Source organism: Lactuca saligna, chromosome 2 (genome assembly GCF_052625555.1).
Source record: "Lactuca saligna cultivar CGN05327 chromosome 2, ASM5262555v1, whole genome shotgun sequence".
Taxonomy (NCBI): Eukaryota; Viridiplantae; Streptophyta; class Magnoliopsida; order Asterales; family Asteraceae; genus Lactuca; species Lactuca saligna.
The window spans coordinates 20,122,061-20,128,883 of record NC_136418.1 but is presented as its reverse complement, the minus strand read 5'-3'; the positions used below and the strand labels follow the sequence as shown (position 1 = coordinate 20,128,883).

Sequence of the window (6,823 nt, the reverse complement as noted above, 5' to 3'; positions counted from 1 at the left end):
TATATGGGTTGATTGTGTAAATCATCCATAACTTATATAGTAGGCCAAAGCTCCATGGATAATCAAGTTGGGTTAAACCCATAGGATGCTCCATGGAGGTTAATTAACATATAGGTCATCGAAATGAAAGGTCATGACAATTAGGGTTTACATGGTGTAACCCTAATTGTAACACACTATATAAGCATCATATTATTCACCAAAATCGGCCACTAATGTGTGTAAATTAAGGGCTAGCCAATTTCATGAAGTATGGATTTCTCTCTAAGCCCCATGGAGTTAAGCTACAATACAAGCCCCATGGAGTTAAGCTACAATACAAGAGGTATGTATTCTATCTATATTATTACCCAAGTATCTGTGATTGTATGCAAGATAGGGTAATACGTTGGAATATTAGTATTTGCATGTATATTACAGAAAACATAGATCCAAGGTATTTAGGGTTGCATGTACACCATAGGAGTGTTAGAATGCTCAAAACCCAACAGTGGTATCAGAGCCAGGCTTGTTTTCCTGTATACTTGATGCAATTGCTGAAAAATCGAATTTTTTCTATTGTCTGGGCAGTGGACTAGCCGAGTTCCCTCATGGACTCGATGAGTCCAAGGAAAAACTCATCCAACTCGGTGAGTTGGTTCATGCACTCGACGATTTGGACCCCCTGACATATTATCTTTGAGTTTTGGTGTTGGAATTGGTCAAGAATCATTATCTTAAACTGTTTTGGACTTATAAAAACTGTTTTTTGATGTGATAATGATTATGGTTAAACAGTTTCAGAGTTGTTATCAAAATTTCAAGTTTTATATGGTTAATTTTATGATTCTTGAAATTGTTGATATGCATGTTCTTGAACTTATGAGTTTTGATGATCATAGGAATTATTTGTAACCTTCTTGGTAGTTTAATTCTTGATCATTATGTGTTTTAATGGAGTCCATAACTTATCCTCAAGTTATGGATAACCAAATGTCACAAGTTATTAAACTCATTAAAAGAACACAATGGTTACATAAAATGAAAAGTCACTCATTTTAATAAGCCATTAAATCATAAGTTATGAGAAAAGAACAACTTGCATAAGTTATGAATTATGAAGAGTCACTTTCTTAATTAGTTTAAAGTCTTCCATAACTTGTCCTCAAGTTATGGAACTTGAAGAGTTTTTTAATTAAAACTACTTTAAACACATAATATATGGAATTGAAAAGTTTTGAAAGTTACAAAACTTGCCCTCAAGTTTTGGAATTTTAAAAGTTTTCTTTTATGAACAATTTAATTCCAAATTAAGCCCTTAGATTTTTAATGAATTAAAATTCAACCCTTATACTATTATAATATTATAAGTTTATATATATATATATATATATATATATATATATATATATATATGTACGTATGTATAAGAGCAAGTCGTCTTACCATTAGTAGGCCTCATTCACGAAGCCCGTCTATAAGGGGGGGTATAAGGTTGTTACCTATAAAAGGGCAACTTAATGGGTGTCCACTCTCACCCACCACTTCCTTGATCAGTGGAGGGTCGTTAGCCGAAAAATGTAGGACAATAACTATAATTCCCCTTTCATTAAAAGTATTAATGATAAATACTAAGTAACTAAACACTTATAAATTCCCAATCTTAGTTACTTAGGAAAATGTGAATAAGCTGCTAATCCATGAAATTACACTTTGCACTTTGTTTAAGCCGTTAGTGGAGTGTGTGTGGTTAACCAGCACACTAACCTATACTTAACAAGGTAGGCAAAGGGTAACTTAATATTTATCATAGTATCGTTGGAGCGTGTGTGGTTAACCAACACATCGATTGAGGGGTAAATATTAAGGGTACCAAGTATATTTTCATGGTTACTTCTCACCTTTTTTTGTGATCCTCGGCATCCCACTCACAAAACCTGAAGGGCACACTCGAGATTGAAATATACCATTGAGAAGTTCAATGAATCTCAAAAGATCTAGAAGTTTCAAAACCAATTAAAACCTAATTAAATATTTCTTTTATCTTGGTGGAAATTGGTGAATCGTCATCCACCTACCTTTAAATATCTTATAGCTTGGATTACAACATCCCTCTTCTAAGTTATAAAATATTGTGTTGGGTCCTAGCCTTAATACTTTATATTGGGTGTTATATTAAGGACTTAAATCAACTTACTTGAATTCCTCCCATTGAGATGTCTAGTTTAGAAACCAATGATCTTCCCAAAGCAAGCTTTCTAATGAAGATGATTTCCCAAGTTTGTCTCATGGAAATCATACTTCTCTTCCTCCACCTCTTTCAATTATTCTCCCTATCCCACCAGCTCAAAGACTTGAAAAGTTCAAGATCACTCAATCCCTACTCACAATAAAACTTAAAAATGGAATTCCTGTGTGCACTCATGTCTTAGGAATGAAGTCACAGATTGTCAAGATGAGAATGTTGGGTGTCATTATCCTAAGGAAGTTGGCTATTGACTGGGTCTTTCAATCACTTCCTGAGTCATATAGAAAGACTACTATGTGATAGGTCATGACATGACCCTAATGGATCTTTCTTATTTGCTTATTGTTGTTGAATCAAGAATGGTTTGGTGCAACTGTCAAGCAAATATGGATGGAAGGTATATTTCTCAAACTTCCATGGACATGGAGAATGGTAACATTTGAAGTCCAGAAAAGCTTTCTCTTCCCAAATGGAAAGGGATCGGCCTTGGTCAACCCGGTTGACCAAAAGGTAAAGAGAAAGTCTAAGTCTGGGAGAGCCTTTTGTACCATTCCCAAAGAGTCTATATGATTTAATTGTGAAGAAAAAGGGGTATTGGAATCGAAGCTACCCTAGCTACCTGAAAGAAAGAAGAATCAAAAGTTTGACTCTGTTTCAGGTAACTCCACTATCTAACTCTCTTAAGTTTCATTTGAAAATTCTTAATACATTTTGATGTATGAAAGGATCAAGAAAAGGGTCGGAAACTTAAAGAAAAGAGTATGCTAAATCTGATCGAGTAGATGGATTTCTATCGCATGGTTTAAAGATCAGATTCTTGAGCTACTTCTTATGAGTTATGATAGATTGCTAGGAAACCTGAAATATCAGTTGCATTGCAAGCAAAAAGGTTTTTCCGCATTTTGGAAAAATAAATAAAAGTTTTCTTTATTTTATATCTCCTTACGATTGCATTCATGAATACTTGATGCTTGTATGTTTCTAGCAATATTGGAAATATGAATTTGATTCTTTTATTTGTGGTAGTGTCTAAATTTATCAAATAAGGAATGATTCTCACCACCCAAGTTTCAATTGGACCGAAACTTGGAATCATGCGAGTTGTTTAGCATGATGAATGAGAATTTTCATTTTTGAAAAATTAAGACTAGTTTCTTGTTCACATGTATATGTGACTCAAGTGAAGGACTAAGGGATCAAGTACACATTCTTATGCGCTAGCCAAATTCCACAACAAAAGATGAATGAAACTATTCTTCATGATTTACTAAGGTTTAGTGATATTGCCATATTTATACCTATTTTTAGGATATATTTAAGTACATTTTTATTAATAAATTGATAATATGTTTAGAATAATGATACTTATGACTTTAAATTGTTATTTTCAGTCAATATAAAGGATTTTCGAAGAGAGGGACCAAAAGTGACAATATGTGGAACATGGGAGGCTTGAAAGACAAGAAAATAATAAAATCACGATAAATACTTAATTCACGACGTGGCGATGAAGCCCATGACGTGGCACGGGGTTTCCAAAAGATAGACATCGTGACACGGAAGATTTCCTTAGAGGATACAGATTACTTGAAGCCCACGAGGTGGCACAGCTGGCTATGACGTGGCACGGGTTTTTGAAGATTATTTAAGTGCTCCTGATTATTACGAAAGAGAACTTTTTTTGGCAGAAGGAAAGAGATCCATGGGATGATTCAGAGCAAAAAAAGAGTTCTGGAAGAGGGTTTTAAACACCAAAAAGAATAGAGGTTATTATTCTAGTTAAATAAGAACATGTCTTTCATTATTTTTTGCTGTGTTGGTTTAGTTGCTATGATGAGCAGTTGAATCTAGCTACTCTTGTTTAGCTAGATGAAGCTTTAAACTTATGAATAGTTCAATGTTTATGGATTAATTTTAGTTGGTAAAAATTGTTTGTGTTTGATTTGTATAACCTAGCATGCTATTGTTTGTTTCTCTAATTGCTTGATTGCATGTTCTGTGTATCTTAGTGACCATTAAACTGGATGAACTTGTTTACCTAATGATTTAGTGAACATTGAATTGTTAGAGCTAGGATTGACCAATCTTAGTTAGTAATTAGAATAAATAGAGTTTAGCTGTGTTAGAGAGCGTGTATTGTGAATATAATTGCGTTTATATTACAAATCTTACATAGCATATTTACATTCATAAAGAGTTCTGTGTTTAATTATGTGTGAACATACATGGTCTGACATGAATTGGTTAATTATTGGTAAAATTAGAACTAAATTACTAATACAAATAAAAACCAACTTAATAATCCATAATCATTAGCTAGCCATAAGGGAGAAGTGGATTCAAACTAAACAAGAGTGTGTTTTTATTTATTGAATTTGATTTAAGTTCATCTGATCTTGTAAAACCAGATAAAACCCCTTTTAAACTTGTTAATAAATTAGGTTAATTTAATAGTAAATATATTAAATTAGAACACCATTCCCTGTGATCGACACCCGACTTACCCAAGCTATACTATAATTTGACTAGGTACACTGCCTATAAGTGCATAGTTAGTTAAGTTTGTTAGGTTATAGTTATTAAAATTAGTGAGTACTTTTGTGCACATCAAGTTTTTGGCGCCGCTGCCGGGGAACAACTTAGTTTTTAGCTTATTTATTTGCATTAAATTAATCGATCCTTCTTGTGGAGTAAAAAAAACCACAAAAAGTTAATTTTTTAGCAAAATAAAATTTTTTCTGTTAATCACAGAGTCCACGACGTGGCCATATACTGGCCACGACGTGGGAAGTTTAAAAAATTAAATTTTTAGTTTGTAGTTAGTTTTTCTTATTTTAGTTCAGTTTTACGTTTTTTTTTTAGTTTAGCAAGTTGCAGGAGTTCATGACCAGAAGCTCAAACACACACTTGGTGCCACCACTTGAAGATCCCGAGTCTGCACTTCACAAGAAAAGACGCCCTTACAAGATTTGAAGTCAGCCTTTTCTAGGAAGTCGGGAAAGAAGACAGGAGAGTCAAGTTCATCCGCGAGGCACAAGAGCAATCTTGAGCATTTAGATCATACGCCTGTCCAAACCGAGTCCGAAAGCGATACCGAGCCGGAATTTGAAGAATACACGAGCGAACCCAAGAATGAGCCAAGGAACGAGATGGGAGCAATTGAAGAGATGTCCATGGGAGCTTACAAGAAGCGCATCCGAGAAGATGTGGGTCCCAGTTTAGTCCAACCCGCAATACCTGCCACTGCCACATTCGAGTTGAAGGGATACATATTGACTACACTGAAGGATACCCCATTTTTTGGGAAAGATCATGAGGATGCTTTTAAGCATCTAGATGAAGTCAACGACATTGCGGATTACTTCAATGTCCCAAATGTCAACAGAAACACAGTCTTGCTTAGGATGCTTCCCGTCACTTTCAAAGGAGCTGCTAAGGAGTGGTTAAAATCACTTCCACCGGGTACAATCACCACTTGGGCTCAAATGTGTGAGAAAATCCTGGACCAGTTTTGCCCGCCATCCAAGATAGCCAAACTCAAGATTGCAATAGCCAACTTTGAGCAACAGATGGGGGAGTCATTATACGAAGCATGGGGGCGGTACAAGGGCTTGCTCAGAAAATCCCCTCAGCATGATCTAAATGTGCAACAAGAGATCTCAATTTTTTATGATGGGGTCAACATTGTGACGATACAACTCCTTGACTCTCAAGGACCATTAACAAAGAAAAATCCAAGGGAGGTCAAGGAGTTGATTGAAGAATTCATGAAGCACTATCGCGAATACCACAACCCTAGGCAAGATGAAATCAAAGGCGGTGGAGGGGCCCAAACTTAAGAAATAGAAGCTGTAATGGCCATGCTGTATAATATGAATCGAAGGATAACACAAATGGACTAGTCAATACATGCCATAAGAGTGGGTTGCGAGAGATGTAGTGGTCCACACTCGACCAAGGACTGCAATGTAGATGAGTTTGGGAACAGGAAAGCTCAAGTGTGTTACTCTAGTGGGCATAAGTATGATGAGGAATGGAGGAAACCGAAGAAGGAGTGGCTGCCATATGAAGAGTATAAGAAGCAAAAAGAAGAGAAGTATAGGCAGACAGGTCGAGGCTTTTATCAAAAGGAGCAGCCACCAGTCGAGAAGAAACCCGACCTAGAGACCATTTTAATGAAGTTTATGGAAGCTTCGGAAAAGAGACACGATGCCACTGATTCTACCATTATGGAACAACAAACTTTGATAAAGAATCAGCAAGCCTCCATCCATAACCTTGAAGTACAATTTGGTCAACTAGCCACTCTAGTGCAGGAACAATTGTCCCCGAAGAATCCCGAAGTAAAGACCCAATCTCACGTAATGGCCATCGATATTGAAGAAGAAGCAATCTCTGAGTTCCTGGAGGCATTGGAAGAAGAACCACAGCAACCCGATCCAAAACCAAAGAAGTTAAAGTTCGAAAGTGAAGAAGTTGCTGAACCAGCTTCGCCACTACGTGGCACTCCAATGGCCATGACGTGGCGCATGTCTGATCAAAAATCCTTTGAGTCCGTTCCAGCTTATCAGCCACCTTTGCCATTTCCCACCCGGG

The 6,823-nt window shown here is 36.2% G+C and overlaps 1 non-coding gene across 1 annotated transcript; it reads right to left on the bottom strand.

Moving 5' to 3' along the window:
* Positions 1 to 5,760: 5,760 nt before the first annotated feature.
* Positions 5,761 to 5,867, bottom strand: LOC145033157 (small nucleolar RNA R71). The gene has a single exon (XR_013677395.1). It is a non-coding gene; the product is annotated as a small nucleolar RNA R71 (small nucleolar RNA).
* Positions 5,868 to 6,823: the final 956 nt, after the last annotated feature.